We start from the raw sequence: 17,438 nt of genomic DNA on the forward strand, positions 1-17,438 counted from the left end.
TATACTTTATCTTAAAGTCTACTGTATATAATATGAATATAGACATCTAGCCTTTTTATGTTTTCTGCTTATTTACTGTATCTTTTTCTATCCTTTTATTTTCAACCTATCTGTGTCTTTATATTTAAAGCATGTTTCTTAAGATGGGAACAGTAGACACTGGGGACTACTTATGGGAGGAGGAAGGGATTGGGGCATGGTTTGAAAAACTACCTATTGGGTACTCGGCGCACTACCTGGGTGTTGGGATCATTTGTACACCAAACCTCAGTGACGCACAATTTATCCATTTAAAAAATCTGCACATGTACAACCTTAACCTGAAAGAAAATTTGGAACAGAAATAAACTATGTTTCCTGTAAACAGCAGACAGTTTTACTTTTTATTCATTCTGACAATCTTAACTTTTAATTGAAAATTAGCATGATTAGTCAATTCACATTTAACATAAATGGTTGGATTTAGGTCTGTCATTTTACTAGTTGTTTTCTGTTTGCTTAATCTGTTTTTTTGTTTCTTTCTTTGTCTTTGTAGTGTTTTTTCATGGCTACTCTAGAGATTAAGTGTACACCTCTAATGTTTCACAGTCATCTGAAAATTAATATTGTAACACTTCATATGAAATACGAGGACACTGAATACATATAGTCTGTGTATTCCCCATATCCATTATGCTATAGCTATCATATACATCATATCTACAGACATTATAAATGTTATAACTTTTGCTTTAAACAAGCCATATTCATTTTAAGGAGATTTATAGGGAAAAACCCTTATTAATCATGTATTTACCATTTTGGAATCTCTTCATTTCTTCCTCAAAACTTTGTAATTAATACTGTAGGAGAAACTCCTTCCATAACATTGTGTGGCAGTGGTTCTCAACTGGATTGATTTAGCTCCCACCCCCAGGGAACTTTTGAAGTTTCTGGGAACATGTTTAGTTGTTACAACCAGGATAGGAGTTTCTGCTGTCATCTGGTGGGTTGAGGCCAGGGATGCTGGTAAACATTCTGTGATACTCATAGCAACTAGGAAACATAAGTTGAGATTGGCAAACCCTGTGTTATTGTGACTGTTCTGAGAAGAGCTAGTGAAATTCTCTTTTGACATGCAACTTTAAAGTTTTTTTACATCTGTCATATAATGTGTTGGAATTTAATAAATATCTATAACTTACACCATTGTCTTTGGCCAACAAAGAAAAAGAGTATTTGCCTGTATGACTGGTTTTCTTGGAGGAGTTTGTGGTTTGTTAAACTACTATAAATAACTTTTTGTAAAGAAGGAGAAAAAGTGAATATATACTTTTGAACACAGTGATATGTAGTCCAGCCAGTTGGATACTTTAATGGAAGCACCTTAAACTAGAAATAAAGCTTTTCTCCCCTCATCTCTGCAGAAAAGCAACCTTCAACCAGCATTCTCTTGGAGTTGGTAAAGACTCCGGCACAGCCTATTTACTTGGAGAGGTCAGGACTACTTTCAAATATTTTGTTTCTTTTCATATTTTTGCACAACAGAGTGGGGGGTAGGAGTTTGATTTGTCCTTCAGGTTTATTGAATCTACCAAATAACACACTGTGCTTCCAGGCGATACTATCTTGACTCATATAATCAAACCATTTTTGAAGAAACAACTTAGAATCAGAGTTGTTTTTTAAGGGCAGCACAAAACATTATTAAGATGCCAAATAGAAACAAATGCTGGGATCTTTTCGTACGGTGGGTTGGAAAGCACTTCGCGAAGCCAGCATAGAAGGATTTCATCAGACTGCAAGTGAACTATTAAAAGGTGGAGCAGATGTCAATATCAAAGGAATGTACCAGGTTACTGCCCTACATGATGCTGCAATGAATGGACATTTTAAGGTACTGTGATGCCTTTATTTGCAGAACAAATAGTATAGTTTGCAAATATTAAATATCTCTGGGGCCACACAATAGAAGAATATCCAGGAATTTTAGTTTAATTTCATTCTGCTCATGAATAGTTAGAATTAATAGGTGCAATTTTACTGTGTGATGGGTTTCTTGTGTGTAATGCGATAGGTGTCATTTTACATGTTCCTTTTAATAACCATACAGAGCTTTTGCTTACACAGTATTTTTTCAACTTGTTCTCCTTTAAAACTCATTTAATATGGTGCTTTATAGGGTTTAGAAGAATGTTTCCTTCTTACAGAGTGTTACACAGTGATGTCCAGTCCGGATAGGAGGTTTACAGCTTTATGGAGTCCAGTGTCACTTTCATAATCGGACAAAGACAGAAGAATGTTTCTGATCATTTCAGCTTCGTGATCTGCCAGGATATATTGGCAGAGCTGTACTGCAGGTTAAAATATCAGACTACTATAATTGCATACCAATTGGTTAATAGTAACTGCAATAAATGGAAACATTAAGATTATGAATTATAGTCTACATGGTTTATCTCAGAAACCATATTTATTAGCTTCCTACACATTTTTCTGGTCCCAGAACAACATTGCAGGGCTGAGGCACTTGCTGAAGATATCTTCTTATTTATTTCAGGTATTGGAAGTTGCCTCTGGGTTTAAAAACTTATAGTATGGGAAAGGAGATTAACCATCTGGTATCAGGAAGATTTGTTCTGCATTATTTCCAGAAGAAATGCCTAACACAGGCAGAAGTGAAGAAGGCTGCTGGGAGCCATGGCAATAGATGGCGCATGTTCCTTCATATTGTGGAACACTACTGCAGAGGGGTTTAGGCAGTTTTTGTTGTTGTTGTTGTTTGTTTTCTGTTGTTTGTCTGATAATGTATTTCGTGGTGATGGGTGTTCATTTTGGCATATAGTTTAGAGGACTAAGAGGAGAGAATTCTGCCCAGGATCCAGTTTAGTGGCCAGAAGAATGCCAGTTTGGACCTGTGACAGTGTGAATCCCTTCTCTGTCAGAAAGCAGAGAAACCACAGGCCACATTGTGTAACCCCACAGCCCATTTGCTCCCTCAGTTCCCAGGGCTGACCTACCCTGATCAAGGGTCTTTTTTTCCTTGGAGTAATGTGAGCCCTGAGCAATAATTTTAATTTTCCTTCTTTTCTTTGCTATTTGTTCCTTTGCCGCAGTTTGAACTTGGCTCCAATCCATTTCTGCCTCATAGTCTAGCATTGGCTGTCTCCTATTTGGCCTTTGCATGTATTCAATAATCTCTGCTTTCTTCAATGATGTTAAAGGAACCAAAGACACAGGCTCTATTCCCAGAATCAAGTTTCCCCACTTACTGCATTCCCTCTTGCCATCCTCCTGTCTACCTGTATTTCATATGCTCCTGGCATCACGGGCATATCCTGACTGGTTGTCAGAGAGAAAGAGAATGACAAGGCAGGAGTGGAAGTCTAGAGGACACTTATGAAAATTAAAAGCTGAAACCAGTATGTGGTGTGACATGAGGCAAAGATGATCAGAGAAATGGCCTGGGCCCTGAGTACTGGATTGCTCAAATGCCTTTCGTGTCCCAGGAGTAAAGATGTCAAATATGGAAGCCTTGGGAAACCAATGCTCGTCCTACTCTCTGGACAGAGTATGAGCTTCTCTAAGCATTCCGGAGAGCTGGAGGAACTAGAATATATTATCTTAAGGTCTTAATTGTTATATTGGAGAGACACTAAAAGATAATATCCTATTTTCTAAAAGTGAAAAAGCAGTAAAAAAAAATTCACATTTTATGATTCCATTAATTTGAAATATCCATAATAGTCAAATCTATAGAGACAGATTAGAGATGGGAGGTAGAGGGTGGGGAATGGTGAGTGACAACTAATCGTTAAAGGGTATCTTTTAGGGGGAATGAGAATGTTCCAAAATTGGATTGTGGTGATGGTTGTACCCTCTTAATACACTAAAAAACAATGAGTTACATTCTTTAAATAGGTAGACTGGGTGGCATATGGATTACTTCTTAATAAAACTATTAAATACATTTTTAACAGTGTGGAAAAGTTAGAGGTTGAGAATTACAAATGATCAGCTCAGGGTTGTCCCTTAGAAAATATGCAATAAGTTATTAAATATATGGTTGGAAGACATAGGCAAGAATGTAGTGATCTTTGGGAATCAGAGGCATCACTAAGAACAAGTCATGCCAGACTAACCTTTATTTATCTTTTATTAGGTTTACTTTCTTAGTAGGTGAAGGCAATGGCATTTGGAATAAGCCATCAGAACTTTAACAAAGCTTTTATTCAAAGTATCCTATAATCTGTGAGTGTATGGGATGTTGAATTGAAGGAGTTTGTTGGCATTGATATTGGGATTCACATATATCGAAAAAATAGGCCTTGAACATGGTGATTATTCGTTTTATGTGTGTCTACAGTGAACTCTTTTTTCTTTTCTTTCTTTTTTATTTTTATTTTATTTTTTTTGAGACAAGAGTCTCCCTCTGTCACCCAGGCTGGAGTGTAGTGGCGTGATCTCAGTTCACTGTCACCTCTGCCTCCTGAGCTCAAGCAATTCTCGTGCCTCAGCCTCTTGAGTAGCTGGGATTACAGGTGTGTAACACCACATCTGGGAAATATTTTGTATTTTTAGTGGAGATGGGGTTTCACCAGTTTGACCAAATTGGTCTTGAGCTTCTGGCCTCAAGTGATCCACCCGCCTCAGCCTCCCAAAGTACTGGGATTACTGGCATGAGCCACCGCACCTGACCTTGCAGTAAACTCACCTGTGAAAATTGATTATACATTCTATTATGTGATAGAACTCTGGACTGTTTGGCTTAGCACATGGACTGATTTTGTTACTGGAATATTTTAAAGAAATACCAGGTATCATACTATTTTCCCCATAAATACTTGAGCAAGTCTTCACCTCTAACAGATAAGGAAAAATTTTTCATACATCATTTCATCTAATAAAAGTTAAATTTCTTTATACCATTTAATATCCAGTCTATATTCAAATTTCAGAGGTTATCTAAAAAATGTGTTTTTATAGAAAGTTTTAATTTGAATTAGAATACATCAAGCTTCATACATCTTATATATTTGTTACGTCTCTTAAATATGTTTTAATCTACAATATTCCTTTCTATATTTTTTAAAGGAAGAGTTTTATGTCTCCTATTTTTGAAGAAAGTGATTTATTTGTCATATAGAATTTCCCAAATTCTGGATTTGCCTCCTTTTACCTTTGTGGTATTGTTTGGCTTATTTCTTCACATATTTTCTGTAAATTGTTCTGCTTTAATGGAAAATCTACTTAGAGACCACAGTATGGGTACTAGGGAGGTTCACTGCTATTGGGTGTTACTGCTTTTAGGCACTTTCAGTGAAATATATCTTTTTAGAAAGGAAAAAAAATCAAGAGTTCATACTGATATTTTCATTTCAGACTTAATAGTATATATTTATGCTTAACTTTGGTTCTCTACCTACTTGTATGTCTTTTTCAAAGTTAAACATTTGTTTTTTAATACAGTGATTGAATCATTTCTTTATCACCTACTGTGCTTACAATATTACTATTAACAATGCTAGTACTACTAACAATGAAATTACTAATGATGTTTATTTTGGTTGTTCTTTTTCCTAGAGTATATTCCATTAGGGATGAAGAATCAGAATACTGTGTTTTGAAGTAGAAGTTGAATATTCTTTATTTGAAATGCTTGGGACTAGCAGTATTTAGGATTTTGAAATTTTTGGATTTTGGAATATTTGCACTTTAAACCTTTATGATCAAATGGTCCATAGCATGAAAGTGGGTACAAAAAATTGCAACTCTGAAAGCATATGACATTGATTCACAACAAAGGACACAATCTTAATTGGAAAAGCTATAAAATGTCTAGGAGAGAAAAATGCCATATCACAGGGGCAATATGAGCCAAATCACATAAAAGTTATTAAGACACAGCAAGCTAAAAATTCTGCCTTTCAATCTACGTTACATTGAGAATTTAATGCTAGCTAGGGAAATTGAAAGCAATGGTAGATACAGTTAAATCTATAATTCATATACAAGCCATACACTAGCCATGTACAAGAAAAACATAAAAGAATTTATGCCTGGATATTCATATATTGTTCAGCAAAGAAAATACAGAATGCATTGATTTCTTTCAGAAAAGGTAGTTTTATAAGGAAGTTGCTACAAGAGCTGTGGTGTTTATCTCTGGAGGTTTTGTGTCAAATTCAGGATCAAGGAGCATGAGAAAAAGGTATGGAGGAAGGGAAAAGCAGAAGGTAGAGACTCAGGCTTCTGAAAATCCAGTTGGTGATCCCAAGGGAGTGAATACATTACTTTGGCAGTAACTAATACTTTGACAGTCTGTTCGCCAACTTTCTACACTTAGTAATTTTCTCTGTAGCCCAATTCTTGGAATTCTGAAGCCTGCTTTTATACTCTCTACCTTTAGAAAGCTCTCTCCTCACCAAAGAGTAATAAATGACTTTCACTGAGTATCCATCAAACCTATTTTAAACCTACATTTAGATTCTGGGTTAGTTATCTGTTGCTACCTAACAACTTAACCCAAAACTTAAAATAATATTAAACATTTATAATGTCCCAGTTTGTGTGAGTCAGGAATTTCGGAGTGGCATAGGTGAGTGGGTCTAAGGGTCTCGCATGAGGTTGTAGTCAAGATTTTACTGGGAACACAATCAACTAAGTTTGACTGGAGCTGGAAGATCTGTTTCTAAGGTGGCTCACTCACATAGCTATAGGCAGGAGCCATGTTCATTGCCACATGGACCCCTCCATAGAGCTAGTTGACTGTCCTCACAATATGACACCTGGGTTCCCCCAGGGTTAATGAATCAAGTTCGAGAACAAGGAGGAAGCTACAATACTTTCTAACCTAGCCTTAGAAGTTACACACTGTCATTTCAGTCATATACTATTTGTTAAAAGTAAGCCACTTAAACTCCAGCCTGCACTCTTGAAGAGGGAAACCAGGATCTACCTTTGGAGATAGGAATGTTAAATGTGTAGACATATTTTAAAGCCACCATGGGTTCTTAACTGGAACAAGAAGAGAAATTTCAGTAAGTGGCTAGCATCACAATCTTCACTTATTTAGTTTAAACAGTATGCCCCGTAAGGAAACACACTTCTCCTTAAAGCTTGCCCATGGATTTTCACCCTTGATCATATTGTTGAATCAAGTGCTTTCCTCCCTCTGGAATCAGCTGACTTTCTTACATAAGAAGTTACTAGGATAGAGAATACAGTTTTTACAAGTACAGGTTGAATATCCCTAATCCAAAAATCAGAAATCCAAAACTTTTTGAGTGTTGACATGACGTCATGAGTGAAAACTTTCACACCTGAGCTCATGTGATGATTGCAGTCAAAACACTGGCACACAACAAAACAGTTTATCCAGTCACCCCAAGGGAAAAAGACCCTCTTAACTCCCTTCAGCTGCAACTCAGCTTTTCCGGACATGCCCAGATTCCCTCGTGCAAGCACATTCACAAAGGTTAATAAAATAGCACATATTCAGACCAGACACACCAATAGCAGATTGCCCACAATGCCCCACATGGGGCCAAGACCTATGTGCATTACTCACTGTAGGGTTTTTTGCTTATTCTGTCTGCTCTGTGGTATAAATGTATTATTGAAAGTGTCCACAAGGCCTGCCTTATAGGGTAGTGCAAATATTCCAAAATCCAAAATTCTAAACACTGCTAGTCCCAAGCATTTCAAATAAAGAATATTTAACTTGTACTTCAAAAGACAGTGACTCTTCATTCCTAATGGAATATACTCTTAAGAAAAAGAACTACCAAAATAAACATTAGTTGTTTCATTGTTAATAGTAATACCGGCATTGTTAACAGTGATATTGTAAGTATATTAAATAATAAAGAAATAAGCGATTCAGTTACTGTATTAAGAAACAAATGTCCAGCTCTAAAAAAGACATACAAGTAGGCAGAAAACCAAAGTTAAGCATAAATCTATAAAATGAAGTCTGAAATGAAAATATCAGTATGAACTCAAGATATTTTTCTGTTTCTAAAAGGATCTACTTCACTGAAAATAAATACCATAACATCCAATAGCAATGAGCATACCTAGCACCTGAGCTGTGGTCTCTTAAGTAGATTTTTCATTAAAACATAACACAAGAACAGTATGGGAGAAACCGCCCCCATGATTCAGTTATCTCCCACCAGGTCCCTCCCACAACACATGGGAATTATGGGAGTACAATTCAAGATGAGATTTGGGTGGGGACACAGACTCAAACCATGTAATTCCAGCCCAACCCCTCCCAAATCTCACGTCCTCACATTTCAAGACCAATCATGCCTTCCCAATAGTCCCCCAGAATCTTAATCCATTTCAGCATTAACTCAAAAGTCCACAACCCAAAGTCTTATCTTACACAAGGCAAGTCCCTTCCAACTATAAGCCTGTAAAGTTAAAAGCAAATTAATTACCTCATAGATACAATGGGGGTGCAGGCATTGGGTAAATACAGCCATTTCAAATGGGAGAAATTGGCCAAAACAAAGGGGCTACAGGCCCCATGCAAGTCCAAAATCCAGTAGGGCAGTCAAATTTTAAAGCTCCAAAATTATCTCCTTTGACTCCAGTTCTCATATCCAGGTCACGCTGATGCAAGAGATGGGTTCCCATGGTCTTGGGCAGCTCTGCCCCTGTGGCTTTGCAGAGTACAACCTCTGTCCTGGCTTCCTTCATGGGCCAGCGTTGAGTGTCTGTGGCTTTTCTAGGTGCATGGTGCTGTCAGAGGATCTACCATTCTAGGGTCTGGAGGATGGTGGCCCTCTTCTCACAGGTCCAGTAGGCAGTACCCCAGTAGGGACTCTCTGTGGGGGCTCCAACCTCACATTTCCCTTCCTCACTGCCCTAGCAGAGGTTCTCCATGAGGGCCCTGGCCTTGCAGCAAACTTTTGCCTGAGCATCCAGGCATTTCCATACATCTTCTGAAATCTAGGTGGAGGTTCCCAAATCCCAATTCTTGACTTCCGTGCACTCGTAGGCTCAACACCACGTGAAAGCTGCCAAAGCTAGGGGCTTGAGCCCTCTGAAGACACAGCCCAAGCTCTATATAGATAGGCCCCTTTCAGCCATGGCTGAAGCAGGTGGGATGCAGGGCACCAAGTCCCTAGGCTGCACACAGCATTGGGACCCCAGGCCTGGCCCATGAAACCAGTATTTCCTCCTAGGACTTGGGCCTGTTTTAGGAGGGGCTGCCCTGAAGACCTCTGACATGCCCTGGAGACATTTTCCCTATTGTCCTGGGGATTTACATTCACGTGTTCAAAACTTATGCAAATTTATGCAGGTGACTTTAATTTCTCCTCAGAAAATGGGATTTTCTTTTCTATCATGTTGTCAGGCTGCAAATTTTCCAAACTTTTATGTTCTGCTTCCCTTTTTAAAACTGAATGCCTTTAACAGCACTGAAGTCACCTCTTGAATGCTTTGATGCTTAGAAATTCCTTCCACCAGATACCCTAAATCATCTCTCTGAAGTTTGAAGTTCACAAATCTCTAGGGCACGGGCAAAGTGCTGCCGGTCTCTTTGCTAAAACGAGTCACCTTTGCTCTGGTTCTCAACAAGGTCCTCATCTCCATCTGAGACCACTTCAGCCTGGATTTCATTGTCCATATCATTATCAGCATTTTGGTCAAAGCCATTTAAGAAGTCTCTAGGGAGTTCCAAACTGTCCCACATTTTCCCGTCTTTTCTGAGCGCCCTCCAAACTGTTCCAACCTCTGCCTGTTAGCCAGTTCCAAAGTCACTTCCACATTTTCAGGTATCTTTTTAGCATCACCCCACTCTACTGGTACCAATTTGCTGTATTAGTTTGTTTTTATGCTGCTGATAAAGACATACCCAAGACTGGGCAATTTACAGAAGAAAGAGTTTTAATGGACTTGTTGATCCCATGTGGCCAGGGAGGCTTCACAATCATGGCATAAGGTGAAAGGCACTTCTTACATGGTAGCAGCAAGAGGGAGAGAATGAGAGCCAAGAGAAATGGGTTTCGCCTTATTAAACCATCGTTCTCATGAGACTTATTCACTACCATGAGAACAATATGGGAGAAACCGCCCCCCATGATTCAGTGATCTCCTACTGGGTCCCTCCCACAACAGGTGGGAATTATGGGAGTACAGTTTAAGATGGGATTTGAGTGGGGACACAGAACCAAACCAGGTCACAGCTCCGGCTCTCTTTTGCCATTTGCATTGCATGTATTTTTCCAGCTTTTTACTTTCACCTTGTTTGCTATCTTTGAATCGAATGTAGGTCTCAGATAGTATATTTTTTAAAACTTGCACATCTTACCACCTCTGCCTTGTGATTAGGTTGCTTAATCCATTCATATTTAATGTTACTGATATGATTGGATTTACACCTGCCATTATCTTGTTTTTCAGTCTATCTCGTCTTTTGTGTTTTTCCCCCCACACTGCTTTGTTTTATATTAAGTGAATATTTTCTGGTGTAACAATCTAATTCCTTTAATGATTTTTTTACTATGTTTTTGAGTTATGTTCTTAGTTATCAGAACTGACTTCAGAAAGTGAGATAAAGAAACATAGTTTCCATATAGCAAATTTCCTTTTCCCTATTTTTGTTCTATTATTGTTATACATATTATGTTTGTATATTTTATAAAAACAGCAATATATTGTTACAAATATTACTTTGTATGATCTTATGTCTCCTAAAGAGGCTGAGATGAGGAGAGCAAGTGTTTATTTACAGTTTATTTTATTGAGCTTCCTATTTTACATTTCTGGTTTTGTGCATGTTTTCCTACAGATTCAAGTTACCAACTGGTATTGTTCAGCTTTATTATGATCTGCCTCTTTTGTGGTATTATTGTCAAGTATATTACATGTATAAATGTTATATGCCTTATAATACAATATGCATAATTTTTATGCCACTGCTTTTTAAATCAGTTAAGGGAATAAAGGAAAATAAATATACACTCATATTATCTCCCATAATTATCTGTATCATTATTATTACTCGTATGCTTTTTCATGTGGATTTCAGTTATTGTCACTTGCTTTCAGCCTGGTTACCTTTAGTATTTCCTTTAAAACAGATCTTCTACCAATAAATTCTATCAGCTTTTATCTGTGAATGTCTTTATTTTGCCTTCATCTTTGAAAGATAGTTTTGCTAGATACAAGATTCTTGCTTGACAGTTTTTTTTTCCTTTCAGCATTTTGACTGTCTCACCCCATTGTCTGTGGACCTCATTGTTTCTAATAAGTGAGATGCTAATTTTATAGCAGTTCTCATCTAAATGATAAATTCCTTCTCCTTTGCTGCTTTCATGATTTTATCTTTGACATTAAACATTTTGACTTTGATTATGTCTTGATATATATCCTTTTATGTTTATATTTTTTGGAGTATGTTGTGCTTCTCAGATGTGTGCATTAATGCTTTGCATCAAATTTGGGGAGTTTTCAGTTACTATGTCTTTGAATTTTTTTTTTCTGCTTCTTTTTCTCTCTCCTTTCTTTCTAGAACTCCTGTAATGTATATGTTGTTGTGCTTAATGGTGTCCCACATTTCTCTGATGTTCTCTTCATTTTTCTTCATTCTTTTAAAAATCTGTTCTTCTGATTGTGTAATCTTTATTAATCTGTCTCCAAATACACTGATTCTTTTTTATGCCAGCTTCAACCTTCTGTTGAGGCCTCGTCAATTTTTCTTTTCAGTTATTGTACTTTTGAATTCCAGAATTTCCATTTTTATATACTTTCTGTTTATTGACATTCTCTATTTTATAATCATCACCATATTTTTTCTTAATTATTTAAACATGGATTTCATCAGCTCTTTGAACATATTTATAATGGCTAGAGTGTTTTTCTGAAAATATACGCTCTTTCAAAGCAGTTTCTATGGCTTTCTATCCTGCGTATGGGTCAAACTTTGGTGTTTCTTTTCATGTCTCTCTCTTTCTTTCTATGCACAGATAAGTTACAAGTAAATTAAGTAAGTTTATGGAAAAACATGGGCTATGCAAACAAAAATCAAAAGAAAGAGTGGCTTTGGTAACTAGATATGGTTAGGCTTTGTGTCCTCACCCAAATCAAATCTCATTTTGATTTATAATCCCCTATAATCCCCACATGTCAAGGGAGAGACCAGGTGGAGGTAATTGGATCATGGGGGCAGTTTCAAACCTCCATGCTGTGTTCTCATGATAGTGAGTTCTCATTAGCTTCGATGGTTTTATAAGTGTTTTGTAGTTCCTCTTATGCTCATTCTCCTTACTCTGCCTTGTGAAGAAGGTGCCTTACTTCTCCTTTGCTTTCTGCCATAATTGTAAGTTTCTTGAGGCCTCCCCAGCCAGCTGAACTGTGAGTCAATTAAACCTCTTTCCTTTATAAATTACCCAGTTTGGGGTAGTTCTTTATAGCAGTATGGAAATAGAGTATTACAGCAACATAAGACAAAGTAGAATATGAAGCAAGTCATATTGCCAGGGATGAAGAGACATATTTCACAATTATAAAGGGGACAGTTCACCAGAAACACATAACAATTTTAAAAATGTGTGCACAGAAAAACAAATTTCAAATGCATGAATAAATAGAATTGAAATGAAAATAAACAAATTCACTATTATAGTTGGAGGCTGCAGTTCTTTTAACAAATGTTTGGTGAAGTATACACCCTGGATATAGAAACCTTGAACAAAATTATCAACTGTGTTACCTACTTGACATTTTTTGAAGATGCCAACAACAGCGGCAGAAAATCCATTCTTTTCAAGTGCTTACAGAACATTCACCAATATAGACCACATGTTGGACCATAAACAAGTTTTAATAGGTTTCAGATACATGAAATCATACGAAGTATGTTCTTTCACCAAAATGAAATGCAATGACTGACTAATCAATAACCAAAGATTTCTGGAAAATCCTAAGATATATAGAAATTAAACTGTATACATATGAATAACTCATGGGTCACAGAAGAAATCACAAGTGAAATTAGAAATTATTGAACTGAATATATCAAAATTTATGAGATTTTTATGAAACTAGTATTTATATGGAAATTTAAAACTTCAGTGCATATGTTAGAAAAATATATAAATTTGCTGACTTCAGGTTTGATCTTACAAAGCTTGAAAAACAAAAAATAAGCAAAATAAGATAACAGAAATCAATGACATATGAAACAGACAATAGAAAAAATTAACAAATGCAAAAGTTATTCTTTGAAAAGACGAATAAAATTCATAAACCTTCAGCCAGATTTTAAACAAGACCAAAAGAAGACACAGATTACCAATATCAAGAATTATGGAACATCACTATAGATCATACAGAAGATTACAAATATCAAGAATTATGGGATATCACTACAGATCATACAGAAATTACAATGTTAAAAAGGGATTATTGTTACAACCTTACGTCAATAAATTTAACAAATGGACAAATTCCTCGACAGAACCTACCAAAGCTTACCCACACAGGAAAAAAAGCTCTTATAAACCTATATCTGTGAAAGAAAATGAGTTGGTGGTTTTAAAACCCCAAAGAAATTCCAGGTGCAGGTAGTTTCTCTGATAAATTTTACCAATAATTGAGGAAGAAACAAGTGAACCATACACAAACTCTTGCAGAAAAGTAAAAAGGATACACTTCCCAAGTGATTTTATGAAGCTAATATTATTTTTATACCAAAACCATCCAAAGGCATTACAAAAACCCAAAACTACAGACCAATATCCCTTAAGGAAACAGATGCAAAAATCCTTAAAATATTAACAAGTTGAATCCAGTAATATATACATACAAATATTACATGACCAAAAGGAGTTTTTCCTAGAACATATGACTAGTTTATTATTTCAAAATCAATACGGTTTACCAAATTGACATTAAAAATGAAAAACTAGGGGGCGGGGGTGCGACTCCTCTCCCGGTGGACAGGGCCTGTGCCGCTTCCTGCAGGAGAGGCCAGGGCAGCGCAGGGGGGCGGAGAGAAGGGAGGGAAGGGGCGGCATGTGGCCTAGGATAAGTGGAGTGCCGGGCGGCGCCTGGCGAAGAGCGCCCAAGGGCTTGAGGGCAGATGGGCGTGGGGCAGTGCGGGCCGGAGGGCATCCTAGAGCCATTGGGTACACTGGCGCCGGGCAGAGGGCACCCGAGGGCGAGTGGGCAGGTAGACGCTGGGCAGCATGGGCGAGCGGGCAGACGGGCACTGGGCAGCACGGAAAGTGACCGAGAGCGAGCGAGCAGACTGGCATGGGGCAGAGGGCTCCCAAGGGTAAGCGGGAAGATGGGCAACGCAGGTTCCGGGGTGGCGCGGGGTGGAAGGCGCCCGAGGGCAAGCGGGCAGAGGGGCACAGTGGTTTTTGGGCCAGCCCCGGGGCGACAGTTGGCCGGGCCCGCAGAGTCTTGACCGGGGCCTTGCCGAAGTCGGGCAGACAGCAGGGACCACCACTGCAGCCTGGGCTCACCGCCGGCGTCCCCCACACTGGCCCGGAGGGCTGCTGCCAGGTAGCCGCTGAGGATGTCTCAGAAGGGGCTGTGAGTGGAGGTGTGTGGGGACTGCAGCACCTCGGATCCTGGCTGGGCATCTATCAATAGGGGTGTATTGGTGCATGATGGGTGCTGCAGCGTGCACCAGAGCCTGTGATGCCACATCTCCATTGTCAAGCACCTTTGTCACAGTGCCTGGCCTCCCAGGCTACAGCAAATGGTGCACAGGCTTGCCAGCAGCCGGGCCAACTCCATCTGGGAGCACTCTCTGTTGGACCCGCACAAGTGCAGAGCCGCCATCATAAAGCTACCCCCAAGACAAAGTCCACCCCATCAAGTCAGAGTTCATCACGGCCAAGTACAAGATGCTGGCGTTTGTCCACAAGCTTCCCTGCCAGGACGATGAGGGGGGTCGCTACCAAAGACCACAGCAAGCAACTGCACTCAAGCATGTGGACAGGCAACCTGGAGACATGTCTACCACAACTATGCCTGGGTGCCCAGGCCAACTTCTTCCACCCACAGAAGGGCACCACACCTCTGTACGTGGCTGCCCAGGCAGGGCAGACACTGCAGGCCGAGCTGCTTGTAGTGTATCGGACTGACCCTGGCTCCCCTGAGGTTAATGGCTGCACACCCATTGACTATGCCAGGCAGGCTGGGCACCATGAGCTGGCAGAAAGGCTGGTTGAGTGTCAACATGAGCTCACTGACCAGTTGGCCTTCTCCCTCTGTGGACACAAGCCGGTTCACAAGAATGGGCATTACATCATCCCAGAGATGGCTGACAGCCTGAACCTATCCGAATTGGCCAAAGCTGCTAAGAAGAAGCTTCAGGCGCACAGCAACCACCTTTTTGAGAAACTCGCCATGGATCTGTATGAGGAGGTGGATCAAAAAGAAAATGATGCAGTGTGGGTGGTTACCCCAAACCACAGCACTCTGGTGCCAGAGCACAGTGTCGTGCCCTTCCTGCCTGTTAACCCAGAATACTTAGCCACGCAGAATCACGGGTGACAGAAGCTGGCCTGCTTTAATGCCCGAGAGTTTGCCACCTTGATCACAGACAGACATTCTCAGTGAGGCCAAGTGGAAACAGCAGGGCAAGAGCCTGAGCAGCCCCACAGACAACCTCCAGCTGTCCATGGGGAGCCAGAGTGACCTCGACGACCAGCACGACTACAACAGTGTGGCCTCTGATGAAGACACAGACCAGGAGCCCCTGTGCAGCACCGGCACCACTGGGAGCAACCACGCCCAGAGCATGGACTCCTGGGACTTGTCTGACTGGGCTGTGATGCAGGAGTATCTGGAGCTGAAGAAGGCCCTGGCTACCTCTGAGGCAAAGGTGCAGCAGTTCATGAAGGTCAACAGTAGCCTGGGCGATGAGCTCCGGAGGCTGCGGCGAGAGATCCACAAGCTGCAGGCAGAGAACCTGCAGCTCCAGCAGCCTCCGGAGCCAGTGCCCACACCTCCACTTCCCAGTGAATGGGCGGAACACACACCCATGGTACCAGGCGAGAGCACACACCACAGGGATCGCCAGGCTTTCTCCCTGTATGAACCTGGCTCAGCCCAGAAGCTCTTTGGGGCCCCACGTGGGGACGAGCTCACTATGCGGCTGCAGCCTTTCCACAGCACTGAGCTAGAGGACGAAGCCATCTATTCAGTGCACGTCTCTGCTGGCCTTTACCGGATCCGGAAGGGAGTGTCTGCCTCTTCTGTGCCCTTCACTCCCTCCTCCCCACTGCTGTCCTGCTCCCAGGAAGGAAGCTGCCACATGAGCAAGGTTTCCCACCACAGCTGCCGAGCGGACAGTGACTACGAGAACACGCCAAGTGGGAACCCGCTGCTGGGGCTCGGATGGAAGAGGATTTTAGAGCTAGGCAAAGAGGAAGACTTCCACCCAAAGTTGGAAAGCCTGGATGGAGACCTAGATCTTGGGCTTCCCAGCAGAGAGGATGTCATCTTGAAGACAGAGCAGGTCACCAAGAACATTCAGGAACTGTTGCCGGCAGCCCAGGAGTTTAAGCATGACAGCTTCATTCCCTGCTCAGAGAAGATCCATTTGGCTGTGACCGAGATGGCCTCCCTCTTCCCAAAGAGGCCAGCCCTGGCGCCAGTGTGGAGCTTACTGCGGCTGCTCAACGCCAGCACCTACTGACTGCAGAGTGAGTGTGGGAAGACAGTGCCCCCAGAGCCCAGAGCCCCAGTGGACTTCCAGCTGCTGACTCAGCAAGTGATCCAGTGTGCCTGTATCACCAAGGCTGCCAAGCAGCTGGTCACCATCACCACCTGAGAGAGAAGCAGTGACCTCTCTCCTCACACCCTCACCTGCACCCTAGGACCTTACTGGCCACAGGAGCTGGGCCACTCCAGACATTAATCCCCACCTCAACAGAGCCACTGGCACAAGTGCCCTTAAATACTTGCTCAAGTATTTAATGTGGTTGCAGTTAACATACTAGCAAAAGTTACTGTGAGTCTGAAGTTCTAAAGCTTTGAAAGATGCTCTGCCAAAGTGGCTCACTCAGGTGGCTCTGGGCAGGAGGCCACAGCTTTGGTCTATTGGCCATTGGCAGCTTTAATCTTTTGTCATGCAGGTTTCTCCATAGGCTGCTCAAATATCTTCATGTCCTAATAGCTATCTTCTTTGACAGTAACTGCTGTGAAACAGAGAGCAAAGAAAAAGCCACAGTGGTGTTTATGACGTGGATGCCTAAGTTACACATCATCACTTCTGCCTTATACTATTCATTAGAAGCAAGTATCTATGTTAAGCCCACACTCGAGGAGAGGGAAATTAGGTTTTACCTCCTGATATTTGAAGTATCAAGCCATGTGTGGTCATGTAAAATCCAACCCAGTTTGCCCTCTAGCCACAGATTATTTATATTTATCCCATATGCAAAATACATTCACCCCCTCACAAAGGCCCCACAGATTTT

The 17,438-nt window shown here is 40.7% G+C and overlaps 1 pseudogene; it reads left to right on the forward strand.

Annotated features, from left to right (window-relative positions):
• The first annotated feature begins 12,515 nt into the window (after positions 1–12,515).
• On the forward strand, positions 12,516–16,937 carry LOC103220854 (ARF GTPase-activating protein GIT1 pseudogene; annotated as a pseudogene).
• Positions 16,938–17,438: the final 501 nt, after the last annotated feature.

Source organism: Chlorocebus sabaeus, chromosome 2, assembly GCF_047675955.1.
Source record: "Chlorocebus sabaeus isolate Y175 chromosome 2, mChlSab1.0.hap1, whole genome shotgun sequence".
In the NCBI taxonomy this organism is placed as follows: domain Eukaryota; kingdom Metazoa; phylum Chordata; class Mammalia; order Primates; family Cercopithecidae; genus Chlorocebus; species Chlorocebus sabaeus.